Genomic DNA, 15,876 nt, shown 5'->3' on the forward strand with positions numbered 1-15,876 from the left:
ACCCGACACCCCCGCCCCCGGCGTGGTCCGGCCGGCGCGCCCCGCCCGCCCCGCCCGCCCCGGCTCCGCGCGCCCGGGCCTCGGCGTCCGGCCGGGGGCTTTGTGGGCCGGCGCCCGGCGGCACCAACGACGCGGGGCGCGCGCGGGGGAGGGGGCGTTGGCGGGCTGCCGGGGGGGGGGGGGGCGGCGGGGCGCGCGCGGGGCCCTCCCGCCGCCACGCCCCCAGCCCGGCCGCCCCAGGGCCTGCGGCACCGCCGAGGGCCGAGCGCGACCCCTGAGCCGCGCCCGAGTGCTGGAAGGGGCGGGGCGGGGGGGGCACCCGGCATCGGCGCTCCGGGGGCTGCTCCGTCTCCGCGCGCGCCTGTGGCCCTGGCGACCCCACGGCCGGGGGGACCCAGTCCTGCTGCCGCCAGAGCCCCTCCGGCCCGCCCGGCCGTGGCCGTTGCTGAGGCCAGGGCTGGGGGGAGGTGGGGGAGACGGCGCCCTCCTCCCGCCCCATCCGCGGCGGGACACCCGGCAGTCCCCGAGTGAAGCGGGTGGAGCCCGCGCCCTGCTGGGACGGAGCGCGTTTGCGGAATGTCAGTTAAGAAAGGCTGCCCCTGCGTGGCCCTTGTGCGCGTCGGGACAACCCTATGGTCAGCCCGGGTCCCAGTGGGCAGCCGGGAAGCTACGAGCTCGCTTTAGGGGGGAAGGCCACTTGGATGTTCACATGGTGGCGCACAGAGAGGTTTTGAGCCTTTGGAGTCCAGTGCCATTGCCTGCCCCCCAAAGGGCTCCTTGACACTTTGCACTATGCTGCCCACGGCCCAGTGGCCCAGAAAAGGTCTTTCGGGGTCACCCTGAATCTTCCGGGTTTCTGAGGGTCAGAGAAGCCTGTCCCAGGTCTCAGCACTACATCTGCACCATCTAGGTGGTCTACACCCAGGTGGGCCTCTCCCACCAAAGAGAAGGCCTAGGGAAGTTTCCCTGCACCTCTTGGGCACCTGACTGCAGGTCACTGGTGTGCTTCAGATCCTGTTTGGAGGCCAAGCAGAAATAAAACCACTTCTCCCAGAAATGGGTAGGAAATATCAGAAAGGGAGACAGAACAGGAAGACTCCTAACTCTGGGAAACGAACTAGGGGTGGTGGAAGGGGAGGAGGGCAGGGGGTGGGGGTCACTGGGTGACAGGCACTGAGGGGGGCCTTGACAGGATGAGCACTGGGTGTTATTCTGTATGTTGGCAAATTGAACACCAATAAAAAATAAATTTATTATTAAAAAAAAAGAAAAGCACTTCTCCCAAAGAAAGTGGCCTGGCTGAATGGAGAGAGAGGTGAATGGACCAAGGGGTCTGGATCCTTCTCAGTCCGAGAGCCCAGGTGCCTCTTATTTCCTGCACAATGGGAGAGTAATCAGTCCCAACTAACGGAATTCCTGGGGCTGCCATTTCCCAAATGCCTGGATTCTGGCTTTAACAGGAGATGCACCGAAGTGAAGGAGTGAAGTTTTTTGTGAACAGGGAATGTTCCCCCAGATGACAGGCACCGGCAGGGCCACCTAGAGTTGTTATGTGGAGCCACCCATGAGCTTTTCCAGACACCGGGTTAGCAGGATTCGTGCATACAAGCCATGAACCTCAGGAGCACCAGCCAGGCACCCCGGCTTGGAGAGCAGATTCCCTCTGGGAGGGAGCTAGGGTCAGCCCAGGCAGGTTGGGCTGAGGTGGTTAGCAAGCAGCCCAGCCTGTGGCAGAGCTCTGGATGTCCACACCGCCTGCTGGAGCTCTGAGCCCTGTGCTGCCTGCAGAACCAGCTGCTGAGTGCTGGCAGTCCGTGCTCACAGCTCTGCCCAGGGCAGCTCTGAAGCGAGTAAATGAGCCCAGGAATGGCTAGCATGCAGCATCAGATCCATCCCTGCTGCTTAGTGGGAACTGACATGCTTCAGGGCTCAGAATGTGCCCCTCCTTTGCATGTCACTCAGCACAGGGGTGAGAGGCAGCTCCTGGGTTAAGTCCTGCTCCATCATGCTCTAACCAGGTGGTCTCACAGGTTTCTGTGTCTAGTTTCTTCACCAGAAGATGGATATGAAGCTGTCTGTCTCACTGGGTGCATGTTGAGGATAGCTCAGGCCTTCAGGAAACATACTGACCATCTGCCAGGTACGTCCAGGCTTCTGGGCACTTAGGGCTCCTCCGTGAGCCCAGGCAGCTAGTCACCAGGGTGCTGGGAAGCAGCAGAATCAAGAGGATCTGCTCTGTTGGATCTGTGTGGCAGAGCTGGAGCAATGCCAAGTAGCTGGTGCTAGAGGCAGGGTGGCAGTGGTCACGGTGTGCCAGGGTCAGGGCTGGATCCCCTGTGACAGTGATACCTGAGACGAGGGAGGTAGTTCAGCGTCCCAGGTGGAGGCCCCACCACAGCAAGGGCCCAGGGGGGCAGCTCCAGGGCTTGCGTGGCCAGTGAGCTAGGGAGGGGTAAGTTGGAGGCTGGGGGCAGTGCACAGAAGCCGTGGAAATGCCCCTTTCCCTGCACCAGATGGCGTTGTGTCAGGCACCATAGGCTGAGCCCTGATGTAGACCCTGCCCAACGGCCGTCACACATCTCATGCTCACAGGTATGTTCATTTGGTTTCTGTGACTGTTGCTCATTGGGTTTATTTTTATGAAATACTTCCGATCTGCCACCAATTCTTCCATCCTTGGAGAGACTACGGTGGACGTAAGATCCCGGCTTCTGGAAGCTTGAAAGGAAATGTGATAATAAATCAATGCCCCTGTGGTATATAACACATTGGTGACAGATGCCACACCAATAAAATGAATAAAATGAAATGGGGTAATCAGGAGAAGCCTGCCAAGGTAGTGACATTAGAAAGTGACATTGGGACAGGGAGGAGGCAAGGGTCCAGCAGGTGTTGGAAGGAGGGTGGGTGGGGATGAGCATTCCAGCACTGGGAGCTGTGTGTGAAGGCCTTCCTCTGCTGGAGTGGGGAGAGGACACGGTGGGTGACTGGATGTCGTTCTCAGGGTTTCCAGCAGGGCCATGGCAGAGGGGACATTAATCTTCCCGTGGTCGTTGTGAGAAAGCTGGGCCAGGGAGGCGCAGGAGATGCTGGGGAGCTGCATACCATGGGCGATGCTGGGCCCCGGGCTGCAGGAGACGCACCTGGCGAGACGCACCTTGCGGGCAGCAGGACATTAGAGGAATGGCTGTGGTTTGGGTCCTAATTGGTGACTCAGGGGTGCCTCTAGGAAGCTGTGAGCAGGCTTCTGGGCAGGGCTGGGGAGCCAAGGCTAGATTTCTGGACTTGCTGGGTCAATCAAAGTAGGTGGTTAGCAAGCAGCTAACTGTTGGAGGAGACAGCGGAGGTAGAGGGTAGAAAGCTGGGGTCACAGCACATAGCAGGAGTTGAGACCCTGGAAGGGACAAGCATGGGTGCAGGACGGCAGGCAGAACCGGGCCAGGGCAGCTCTCAGGCTGGGAAGAGGGAGGGGACTGGGGGAAGAGGAGCTGCCCCAGGTGGAGGGAACCTGGGCACTGCCAGCCTTGCAGCTCCACATGGGCGAGCATGTTTCCCAGAACAGGGATAATACATGGGGTGCGGGTGCCACCAGGGCAGGCTAGAGGAGCCCAGCACACTGGTTTGGGGGTGGCTCCAGACTCCTCAGCAGATGGGCAGCGCTAGAGTCTTGTGGGCTGGAGCAGAGTGAGTAGGAAGGTGAGGGAGAGGAGACAGCTGTACACATCTCTACGTACATACCATAAACACCTCTATGTACATACCCTAGACATTTCTACATACATACCCTACACCATCTCTACATGCGTACCCTAAACATGTCTACATCTGTGCCCTATATCTCTCTCTCTGCGTGCATATCCCAAATCAATTATTCTCTCTCTTTATCCCTTCCCACGTGCCCAGACACACACACACACAAACACGTGTGATCCCCCTTTCCCTGGGGAACCCTGTGTGACGTCTGACTTACAGGGCCCTCCCAGGGAGGAGCAGGAGGTGAGGACGCCTGAGAGTGTGGAGGAGGTGGGGTGACATGATCATTTTCTGACTGGGAAGGTGAGTGGGGTATAGCAGAGGACGTGACAGATGCTGCCAGCCGTGGGATGGGAACTGCACACCGTGAGGCTTGGGTTCCCCCAAACCCGGAGTCTGCACACCACACAGTCTTCCCTGAGGAGCAGGTCAGTTCCACGAAATGGGCCTGTGGACGTCCAGGGGCAGGCAACAAGGTATTTTTTGTCTTCCTAGGGCAGAAAAATCTGGCGTCTCCCCTTGCTCTGTACGGTACTGAAATGCTGAGATGAAGGGATGTTTCTCTTTGCAGATCTGGTGACCCGTCCTCTGTATCACATGCATTAGAGGATAGAACATGTAGTAATATCCATAGCACCATGGCCCCCATTCTGAGTGGATCTTTATCCACTCTCTTCCGTAAGTGCCTTGTGAACTTTTACACTCCTCAGTTTCTGCCACACGTCCTTATGTTTCCATCAGTTCATTCTCCTGCTGCTGAAACACCTGGATTTTGCTCCAGACGTGAGTCCTGAGTTCCTCAAGTGCTTTCCTTTCCCTTGTACACACAGTGCACCTGCCTCAGAGATTTACTTATATGATGGCTTCTGGCACTTCCAACTTTGCCACCTCAGGGAAGGCCATCCTGGAGTGTGGTGTGGTTCCTGGGCACATAGGGTCTGTTCCTATGGTCATAATGTTCAGTGCTATCAATGTGACCTCATTTGGAAGTAGGATCTTTCAGGTGTGCCCAGGTTAAGAGGAGAGTTATGCTGAATGAGTGAGCCCTGAATCTAATGATGCCGTACAGGTCGGTTACTTGGGGCATCCAGCGGGCTCGGTGGTGGGACCTCCCCCTCCATCTTGGAGTCACGGTTCCAGCCCCACGTTGGAAATAGAGATATTAAACTAAAATATTTTACGTTCATTTATCTCTTTATTAATCTCTACACCCAGTGTAGGCTTCAACTCACTACCCAATGTGAATAGGTGCTCTTCCAACTCAGCCACACAGGCGCCTACAAGCTAACATCTTAGAAAACAAGTCAGTAGTCTGTGTAGACAGACACACAGGTGGAGGTGGGAGGAACCCTGCATGGCTGGTCATCCTCAGGGGTTAGGAAATGAAGAGGAAGGACCTGTCCCTGCGGCCTCCATGTGAGGCCAGTCCTGCTGTGGCCTCTGTTTCTGACTCTGGAGCCTGGGACTTCTGTGCTGGCAGGTAACCCACAGAGTCCAGCCCCCAGGACACTGACCCAGCCTGGAAGGAACCTCCCTGCCCACAGCACCCAGGACACTGACCCAGCCTGGAAGGACCACCCCCCCATACACACACTATTCTCTTGCGGTGTGATAAGATTATATGCAGAGTCCTATTCACAGTCTTATTTTTTAATGACACTGAAAATTTGAGAAAGTTTGAGATGAGCACGGGGAGAGGGAGAGGGAGAGGGAGAGGGAGAGTCCTAACAGCCCCGCCCCGCCCCGCCCCGGTGGGGGTCAAGAAGTCCCCTGCGGGGCTGCGCAGCCCCCACAGCGCCCCTGCTCACCGCATCTTGTCTGTAAACAAGGCTCTCCATAAACAAGGCCCTCGGAAGAGTCCTGTCCGAGGTCACCGCGGGCTCTCTCCCGCTGTCTGCCTTCCTTCCCAGGGCCGCACCTGACTCAGGCTCCCCACCCTGCGCTCTGTCCGCCTGCGTGGAGAGCCATCCTTGGCCCGCTGAGGGCACGGCCGCGGAGCTGCTCCCTCGCGTGTGCAGGGATTCCGAGCCGTTGGGCGGGTCAGCTCGCGGGGGGGCGGGGACCTGAAACCCTCCGATGCAAACCACAAGGCCGTCGACGGAGGGACAATGAGGGACAGCGTGCAGGTAAACGGACCGGGGCTGATCTATTTGCTGCAGGGTCCCCGAGCACCCTGAAGGGACCTCCCGGGCAGTCCATGGCTCGTGCCCCGGCCCACGGCAGCTTCAGGCCATCCTCGGCCAGCTTCAGGCGTCCCTCTGCGACCTGCCTGCAGTAATGGTTCCTCCCACGCACCCCCCCACCCCGGCCACCCCGCGGCATTAGTCGCCTTATGGGGGTGCTCAAGAGCTCACGGGGTGGGAGGGGCTACTTGCAGGCTTACACAGAGCTGAGGTCTCCCAAACACGCGTGCTGTTTGGACGCGGGTAAAGAGCATGGACTTGTCTGTGCAGGTCAGCGTTTCCTGGGCCTTGTTGCCTGCCCCTGGACAAGCCCCGCGCCTCCCCCGCCTCCCCTTCCTCTGCGGGAAGAAGGTAGCCTGCTGCAGGCCAGGATTCTCTCCACCAGCACCGCCTCTCAGGCCTCCGGGAGCAGCTTCTCAAGCACACCTGGTCTGGTGGGCATCCAGGGTCATCTTCGCACTGTCCCACTTTGGCAGGTACTGTGTGGAATCCACTGGACATGCCTGGTCAGCCCCCAGGCACCCAATGAGCTGCCCCTTGGTGATGTCACGGTATGCCCCTCTGCCTTCTGCAAGAATCCCCCGCCAGCCTGACTTTCTACGCACTGCCTCTCACCTGGCTCCTTGGCTATAAATTCCTGCTTTCTGTTGTATTCAGACTCGGGCCAATCTCCCTCCTCACCCCCACTGCAAGACCCCATTGCCTCGTCCCTACACCTGTCCTAATAGTCCCATGAGTAGACTTGTATTAACAAGTGTCCTCAATTTTTTCTTTAATAGTGGCATGTGATGTAGGAAAAGACATCAGGGTTTGGAGCCGAGAGCCAAGAATGAATTCTTGAGGCGTCTTTGCTGCAAAAAGGTGGTTTTATTAAAGCCCGGGGACAGGACCTGTGGGCAGAGAGCTGCACTGGGGTCAGGAGGAGTGGCTGGTTATAGACTCTCAGGTCAGGAGGGGTCAGGGAGAGTGTGGGTCTCTAAGGAATTTGGAAGCACAGTCTCCAGGACCCTGAGGGGCCAGCTGCTGTTGGGAAAGGTCACTAATAAAACCCGAGTCATGAGTCCCTTCAGCTGTGTATTGGTGGGCCATGTGCTTGGGGGACGATCATGACATGGATGTTGGGGTTGAGACATAAAGGAAGTTTTCAAGGGAATGTTTATATGTTAGAGCAGACTCACAGGGTCCTGGGGTCGGGCTCAGATTGCCTGTTGCCCTCAGCAGAGTGTCCACATGGAGGCAGCTGGGTCTCTGAAGGAGGTTCCCTCCACCTGGTTCAAGGACCCATCGATGGGTGGTGGGCGCTTAGCAACTTTAACAACTTCCCTCCGGCCTTCAGTTCCTTCAGTTTAGCAGCCATGCATCTTTTAACCAGGTGGGGTGTCAATGAAGGCTTCTTGCAAGGCTGAGAGGATCCTGACAAGTATCCTTCAGTTAGCACTTCGGGAAAGCCAGGAAGAAGAAGGGGGGGCGTTGCTGGCATGACAAGGAAACAGGTTGTGGAGACAACTGCCACTCCACTGTCGTCGAATCCAGTAGTCACCCATGGGGGTCCCCGTACTTCTCAGCCACCAACAGGTTGTGCAAAGGCCACGTCAGGTGAAAACTCACCGCTGGGCAATGTGTAGGGAAGCAAGACCTCGCAGGCCTGTCGTAGCAACTTCCTGTGAAGCCTGCACTGCAGGCTCAGCTCACCCAAAATACTAAGAGCTAGAATTCTGCTCCTGTAAGGTGGCCAGGTCCCTGCGCTGGCCACACCACTGGCCCTAAGGGGACTCCCAGGCTGTAGCAGGAGGGACAGCAGCAGCAAGTGTCAGGGACTGGCTTGGGGCACAGCCTTTTTCCATGGTTCCCTGGGGTGCAGTGCTCCTTTGCATTCTTATTGTTTTCCTTGCGGGAGGTTAGGATTTACTTGTATCCTTCACATCACACACACACACACACACACACACACACACACACACACACACACACACACCCTGCATGTCCCAGGGTCAGTTTCGTACACCTATGACGCTTTAATTTCCTTAAAAAGTTGTATTTTTTAATTTGCTGCTTCTACTGACACAGAGTGAACGCCATGATAAATCCTCACAGATTATCCAAGTATCAACATCCTGAATTGTGGAAACCAAGGCCCAGAAAAGTTAAGGAGCCCCAGGGCATTCGAGGAATTTCTGGGGACACGCCATGGACTTGATTTCTCCAGGACTGCAGCCAGCTGGTCTCTGGAATTCCAGAACCTTCCCTGTGTGGGCAGCTGGACCCCCCATGACCTTCTTCCCCACCCCCCTCTGCACGGGAGGCCTGGCTTCATGCACTTTCTCTTCCCTGCACCCCCTTTCAGCTGGGCCCTGCCTGGGCTCTGGGAGTTTCAGGGGGCGGCCCTGCCATGTGCGCAAGGCCATGTGCCTCTCTGACCTCAGAGGGCAGCTGGGCAGGGAGGTGGGGTGGGAGGGCCTCAGAGGGCAGCTGGGCAGGGAGGTGGGGTGGGAGGGCCTGCTACCCCCCACCCCCCCACCCCCCCTCCATGTCACCCTGGGAAGGAGGCCTCATCCCACTGGGCCGGGGGAGCCGGTGCCACTCTTGTTTCTGGTCTCCCACAGGCTGTTCTAGGGGGACTCAGGCACATGGCTGTGCACTGCTGCACCTCCCACTGTCACCACCAGTCTCCGAGTCTAGTCTGGGCACCTGGCAGTGAGAAGGGCTGGCTCAGGCTCCAGCAGCACCCTCAGAGTGGTGGCCTCAGGAGTCCCAGGCAGCTCCGGCCCTCCCCAGACAGGAGTGGGAGAGGCTTCGGGGATGCACCTTCATGTCCACAACGTCAGGCAGGTGTGTGAGATACCAATCAAACCGAATTTCCTGCCCTCCCCATGGCTGGGGAGGAAAGCTGTTTCGAAGGATTTTCTGCGCAAATAATTTTCCTAGGGACTGTCCTTGGAGGAGGCAGCTAGAATGTCCCTGGCTCTCCATGGTTTGGACGCACACCATTGGTGGCAATTAGTCTGGAGAGCAAAAGGCACAGAGGTGCGCAGTCATCCTGCGCCCTGGTGGCTGCGCCCAGGAGGTTCCCCTAGTTGGCAAAGGCGCCCAGGTGTCCAAGGCAGAGAACCATCGCCGCAGGGACCATTGCCCACAGGTGTGAACTTCCGGCTGCTTTAACTGCAATTGCTCCCTGGTTCTGCTCACGTGGGGGCACTGAGGCTTTCCCTCTGCCCCTCTTCCAGAAACGTCGCCACACCCAAAAAGCCACCCAAATACCTCATATGGGAGCTAGAGGAGTCCGGGATTTGTTCAGGTCCCAAGCAGGGCCTTGGAGGGAGGACTATGTCAAGGATTTTGTTGTGTCCTTCAGCTTCTGGAACAAGGGACATAGCCGTGATGATGGAGGGACTGCTTTCTCTCATTGCTGTGCGGGGGGGGGTGGGGGGGGGTGGGGGGGGTGGGGGGGGTGGGGGGGTGGTGTCCCTGGAATTCGTTCTCCTGCTGTGTGTGCATGCTCTTGCAGACAAACACCATGTTTTTTGTTTTGTTTTGTTTTTGTTTTTAATAACAAATTTATTTTTTATGGTGTTCAATTTGCCAACATACAGAATAACACCCAGTGCTCATCCCGTCAAGTGCCCCCCTCAGTGCCCGCCACCCAGTCACCCCCACCCCCCGCCCTCCTCCCCTTCCACCACCCCTAGTTCGTTTCCCAGACCAGAGTTAGGAGTCTTTATGTTCTGTCTCCCTTTCTGATATTTCCTACCCATTTCTTCTCCCTTCCCTTCTATTCCCTTTCGCTATTATTTATATTCCCCAAATGAATGAGACCATATAATGTTTGTCCTTCTCCGATTGCTTTCAGTTTAAGCAAGTGTGGAAGACAGAAGCCACAGGAAACCCTGAGCTCCTCCCCAGCAGTCTACGCGGAGTGTCCCCCAATCCTGTGTCCTGAAGAAGTGGACTGCTGACCCTCCTCAGACCCTCCTGACGGGCAGTGCTGGGAGAGGCTGTCTCCGTTCTACCACCCACCACCAGGCAAGCCTCAAAATGCAGGTTCATGTGCTCCCAGGCCTAGGCCGACGTCTGTGCCCTACCCAGTGCCTGCGGGGGGGCGGGGGGGTGGAGTGCGTTAATTCAGCAGCTCCATAGGAGGTGCAGCTCTTACTGCTCCTCCTCCACCACGTGCTCTTCTAAAATTAAGTTGGCAAAAAAAAAATTATAATAATAAAATAAAATAAAATAAAGTTGGCTTGCTGGACAACTGAAAAACTTAGGAGAAGAAAATAGTTTTCTGTGCGCACCACCCCCCAGGGGAGATCCTCTGGAGCCTCTCTGGGCCTACCTTGGCCTGTCACCAAGGTCTGACTGCCCTGCAGTGTTGGGGGCAGAGGGGACCCCGAGGAGCTGGCGCAACCCCCTGTGTCCATGGGTCATGGACAGGGCCTGAGTACTCTGAGTGTTGGGCAGAGGGTACCCCGAAGAGGTCAGGGCACCAGGATGCTGCGGGCCGACCCAGGCGCAACCCACTGTGCCCCATGGGTCAGGTGTGTGGTCTCCGGGCCGTGCAGATGGGGCAAGCGGGGCTGGGGGGTGGTGGTGGTGGTGGTGGAATGGGACCTGCATGGAGTGACGAGCTGGGGAAGGTTTTATTGTATTTCTCATACAAATGGTGGAGTCAAGCATCTCCCTAGTGACACCTCTGGACTCAAACAAAAGTCCATCCCTTGTGCCCGAGTTTAGTGGAGGTAACACTGTCCACCGTGTATGACTTCATTGTGACCAGCAGGGAGTGGAGATAGTACCTGAGGAGCTGGGTGTTTGGTTTCAAAACAGGCTGTTTCCCAGCCCACCAGCTAGAGAATGATGTGGAGATGTCACACTGCGGACCCGGGGCTGCTGCCTTCACAGTGCCCATATGATTCCTCAGATCTGAGAGGCCAGGTGCCCCAGGGTCCCCAAGCTCCGAAGTCCCCGAGCTTCAGTGTCCCTGAGCTCCAGGGTCCCTGAGCTCCAGTGTCTCCAAGCTCCAGTGTCCCTGAGCTCCAGGTTCCATGAGCTCCAGGGTCTCCAAGCTCCAGTGTCCCCAGTTCCAGAGTCTGGGCCGGGTGCTCAAGCCCTCCACCCCACACCCCTAGGGTGCATGGGATCACCTAGCTGTGGGCCCTCAAATACAGGCCCCTTGACAAAAAAGGGAGACCATATTACATAACTGAAGATCCTTTGAAGGGCTGGCAGGTATAGTGACTATGAGCTCTGAGACAAACTCCTACTGCAGCATGGGGCTTAGAGAGGGATGGTTTGGGGGAGATTAGCACCTGGGCCGCTACCTTGTGGTGTGATCTTGAAGGTGCTGTTGACCTTCTCTGCAGTAGCATCTGCTTCTTTGTTAAGTGACAGTACTAGTGCTTCTGACCCAATAGAGCTATTGTAGGAATGACACAGTTAATAAGCGTGCTGCATGACACAACACACAATCTTGGAGACCTCAGCATGGTGCCTGGTACAGTGTGTATGACTGTGTGTGTACTCCAGTAGAGTTGGTATAGAGCAGGGAGCCTGATGAGGGATTCAGTCCCAGGACCTGGGATCATGACCTGACTGAAGGCAGACCTGCACCACTGAGCCTCCCAGGCACCCCAGAAAACAGAATGTGGTCTCCCGTAGGCCCAGGGCCCCTGCTTACGCACAGCAGGCATTGTGGTGCATGCTGGGATGTTTGGCCTGGGCCTGGGTGTCCCCACTGGCAGAATGGACATGTTGGGCCTTCATGGCACATGCCACAAAGGATAGCTGTGCGAGTGTGGAGATAAATACACAGTTGGTCGTTGTCTCTGGCTCCCTCCCCACCACACACACACAGAATTTCTAAAACGCTTGGAATTTACAGTGTGACATGGTCAGAGGAGCACCTTTTAAACATAGGTGAGTTTAGGGATGCTTGGGTGGCTCAGCGGTTGAGTGTCTGTCTGCCTTTGGCTCAGAGTGTGACCCCAGGGTCCTGAGATCAAGTCCCACATTGGGTTCCCTGCAGAGAGCCTGCTTCTCCCTCTGCCTGTGTCTCTGCTTCTCTCTGTGTCTCTTGTGAATAAATAAATAAAATCTTTAAAACCATAGGTGAGTTTAAAGCTCATGAGGTGACTCTAGGTGGGGCCTGGGTTGGGGGCTGGTGGGTGGAAGAACAGATCACATGACCAGGCCTCCAGAGTGGGGACATGGACCTCCAGCACCAGAGATTGGTGGTTGAGTCCTTCATGTCCTGGGACCTCACAAGCAGGGTGCATCAGGGGCGCTCATCCCCATGCGGGGGCTTGTCCAACACTGTGCCCCAGAGACCCCAGCTCCCACCAATGCCGAGAGCATCCACATGTTCATGGGGGGTGGGCACGAGCATTCCTGTCATGGGCATGAGGCTCGGCTCATCCAGGTCTTGATCTCCCACGAGGCCACAGGCAGCCCCTGAAGACCTGTGGGTGAGGCCATCCCCACTCTGCCTCCCTGAGCATATGGCAGTTTCTCAGGACTTCCTGGGCTGGTGGAAGCTTTGGCTTTGCTGGGAGTGGGCACAGAGCATGCATCTGCTATACCCACCCCTGGTCTCCTCTGGGGAGTCTGTCTTCGCAGGGTGTGGGATGAGAGCTGTAGGGTGCACACTGCCAGATGCTCTATTTGTCCTACATTGGTGGTCAGATACGGGAACCTCAGCATGGCTCCTGCGTCTTTCCCAGCCTAGTCAGTCCAGCCTGGCCTGTCCCATGTGCACATGTCCAGGGGGGCACCCCGAAGTGAGTGCTGGGCTGTGTGTGTGTGTTTCCAGCTGTTCTCAAGGACGGAGGAGTCTCCCTAGGTCCAGGCTCTGCCTCCAAACATACCATTCCTCTCAAAATGCCACTACTGTCCCCTCCCAGCCACACCCCTGCCCTCACTTTGGACATGGCACAATGCACTAAAAGGCAGGGGGTGGCAGCGTGTGATGACTTAATAGGGCTGCCGTAACAGAATACGGTAGACTGGGGGGCTTAAACCATGGGAACTCATGTTTTCACAGTTCTGGAGGCTGGAGGTCGAGCTCACGGTGTGGGCAGGGTTAGCTTCTCCTGGGGCCTCTGTCCTCGGCTTGTTGATGGCCATCCCTCTGTGTGTGTGTATGGCGGTGTGTGTGTGTGTGTGTGTGTCCTAATCTCTTCTTATAAGGTCATCAGTCCTATCGGATCAGGGCCAGTTCAAATGACCTAATTTAACTGTAGTTACTTCTCCGAAGACCCTACCTCCAAAAAGGGTCACAGCCCAGGTCCTGGGGATTAGGACTTCAACCCAGGAATTTGGGACAGCACTGGGTCCAGAACACAGAGGACATGGTACTGAAGTGTTGCCTGCTCAAACAGCTGAGGTGGGGTGGTGATGAAGCCTCTCTAGTCTGTTTTCCATTCCACGCAGGAGGAAAAGAAATCGCAGGGAGCAGGGTGCCTCCCGGCTATGTGACACTGCACTGCGGTGTATGAGCTACTTTGAACCCAAGCACACCCTGTAGGCTGTGCTGCCTTAGCCTGTTGCGGTCCCCCCACTGATTTCAGGAACTGCTGCGGTGGAGCAGAATGAGTTGTTAATGGTCAGTGACCTCCTGGCCTTCCAGAGGCCTGAGCATTTTTCAGCAGCACCCAGGGCCGTGTACAGCCTCGTAGGCATCACAGCAGGTATGTGGGTGGCAGGGGTTTTCAGGATTCGGAGGCAGGGGTGGGGGGTGCTGTATGTTCTAAGGGTGTGGGGCAGGCGCCCAGCACTCCGAGGGCCATCAGGTGGCTGGGGGGTGCCGTTGGTCAGCTAGGCTTGGGTAAGACTGCAGGGGAGCTGGCAGAGGAGGGTGGTGATGTTTCCAAGAGCCACAAGGTCCCTGCAGTGTGAGTGGACGGTGGACGACCTAACTGATCCCTGTGCTTTAATGTTTGAGAGGGTCATGAAGGAGACGCTGGTACGTTGGGGCACAGGAAGGCTCTTCCTGCAAAGGCACAGCAGTGTCAGAGGCTGCCTTCCCCTCGCCCTTGTGGCCCTGGTGCCCGGGCAGTAGGCTATGTGTGCAGAGGACGAGTCTCTCCTGGGGTTCTCTCTGCAGATGAAGCTCCCCTGGGCACCTCTGGGCACCAGACAGGCACAGACCAGTACGCCCTGGAGCCAGTGACATCAGCATCTAGCAGGACAGCTGGACCTGAACAAATGCAAGCTGGGGCACCCCCAGCAGAAGCGTGCACAAAATGCAGTTTGCCGGGGACGAAGGCTTTCTCATCCCGCCTGTGTGCTAGCTCTGCTTTCTAAAACACTTCAGTATCCAGACGGACAAATGTCTCTGCTTTATTCTTTCCTTTTTTTCTTTTTCAAGGATTTTATTTACTTATTCATGAGAGACACACAGAAAGAGCAGAGACATGGGAAGAGGGAGAAGCAGGCTCCCTCCAGGGAGCCTGATGTGGAACTTGATCCCAGGACCCCAGGATCACACCCTGAGCCGAAGGCAGACGCTCAACCGCTGAGCCACCCAGGCATCCCAGGATTTCCTTCTTAAAAAACATCTTGATGTATAGGCAGTGATATATATGTCGTATCTTCTCCATCCATTACCTGTGGATGGGCACTCAGCTTGTAGCCACATCATGGCTGCAGTGAACCTGGGAGTGCAGACATCTGTTCACCATCAATTTCATTTCCTTTTGATATATACCCAAAAGTGGAATTGCAAGGTCACATGCCAGTTCTATTTTTAGTTTCTGAGGAACTTCCCTGCTGTGTTCCCTCCTGGATGTACTGATGTCCACTTCCACCACACTGTGCAAGGGCAACAAATTTCTTTTTTTTTTTTTTTTTTACAAATTTCTTAACACCATAAAATCTCCACTCCCTCTGCCTTTTTTAGTCTTTCTTTCTTTTTTTTTTTAATGGAAAGTCTGTTAAAGATTTTATTTCTTTATTTGAGAGAGAGACAGAGCACAAGAGAGAATGGGGAGAGGTGGACAGAGGGAGAGAGGGAAGCCGACTCCCCCAGAATCAGGGGTAAGGGAGTGAGGGAGTTGGGGGGGAGGGCTTGATCCCAGGACCCCGAGATCACTACCTGAGCTGCAGGCAGTTGCATCACCGATGGAGCCAGCCAGCCATGTGCCCTTATTAGTGGTCTTCTGATTAGTGGGTTTGTGGGTACTTAAGACGTTTGCATCAATATTCCTCTCATCTGCCTTAGAACTTGAGTCCCGGTGATACCACAATGTTCACAGTAGCAATGTCCACAACAGCCACACTGTGGAAAGAGCCTCAATGTTCATCGACAGATGAATGGATAAAGAAGATGTGGTCTGTATATACAATGGGATAGTACTCAGCCCTCAGAAAGGACAAATACCCACCATTTGCATCAACGTGGATGGAACTGGAGAGTATTATGCTGAGTGAAGTGAGTCAATCAGAGAAGGACGATCATATGGTTTCACTCATATGTGGAGAATAAAAAATAGTGAAAGGGATTATAAGGGAAACGAGGGGAACTGAGTGGGAAAAATTAGAAAGGGAGACAAACCAAGAGAGACTCCTAACTCTGGAAAACAAACAAAGGGTGAGGAAGGGGAGGTTGGCGGGGGTGGGGTAACTGGGTGACGGGCTCTGGGGAGGGCACTTGACAGGATGAGCACTGGGTTTATATGTTGGCAAATAGAATTGAAATAAAAACAAATGTAAAATAAAATAAAATAAAACAAACAAAAAGACCTTGAGTCCTGGAGCAGAGAGAAGAGGACACGGGGCTCAGCAGGAGGCCACAGGGCTAAGCAGCACTGACACAGTGGAGAGGCAGGGAGATGCAGAGGCACAAAGCATGCAGATTTGCAGAAACCCCACTTTGTCCTGTGGGTCCCAGGGCTGCAGCTGTGCCCCTGCAATAACCTCCTTGATAATGGGTTGGAGACAAAACCTCCTCTGC

The 15,876-nt window shown here is 55.8% G+C and overlaps 2 long non-coding RNA genes across 16 annotated transcripts; one reads left to right on the forward strand and one right to left on the reverse strand.

Annotated features, from left to right (window-relative positions):
* Positions 1–412: 412 nt before the first annotated feature.
* Positions 413–14,763, forward strand: LOC140639600 (uncharacterized). Of its 15 annotated transcripts, none has more exons than XR_012036265.1 (10): positions 413–1,060; positions 2,031–2,140; positions 2,514–2,592; positions 3,973–5,879; positions 6,207–6,412; positions 6,716–6,797; positions 7,158–8,079; positions 8,540–8,765; positions 9,784–13,612; positions 14,029–14,763. It is a non-coding gene; the product is annotated as an uncharacterized lncRNA (long non-coding RNA). The 15 variants fall into 15 exon arrangements; XR_012036262.1 differs by having other exon boundaries at positions 418–1,060; positions 6,716–7,356; positions 8,004–8,185; XR_012036263.1 differs by having other exon boundaries at positions 418–1,060; positions 6,716–7,532; positions 8,004–8,185; positions 14,029–14,762.
* LOC140639602 (uncharacterized) lies at positions 2,602–5,850 on the reverse strand. Its single transcript, XR_012036266.1, has 2 exons — positions 5,562–5,850; positions 2,602–2,718 (listed from the first exon to the last, which is right to left on the reverse strand). It is a non-coding gene; the product is annotated as an uncharacterized lncRNA (long non-coding RNA).
* Positions 14,764–15,876: the final 1,113 nt, after the last annotated feature.

Source organism: Canis lupus, chromosome 9 (assembly GCF_048164855.1).
Source record: "Canis lupus baileyi chromosome 9, mCanLup2.hap1, whole genome shotgun sequence".
In the NCBI taxonomy this organism is placed as follows: Eukaryota; Metazoa; Chordata; class Mammalia; order Carnivora; family Canidae; genus Canis; species Canis lupus.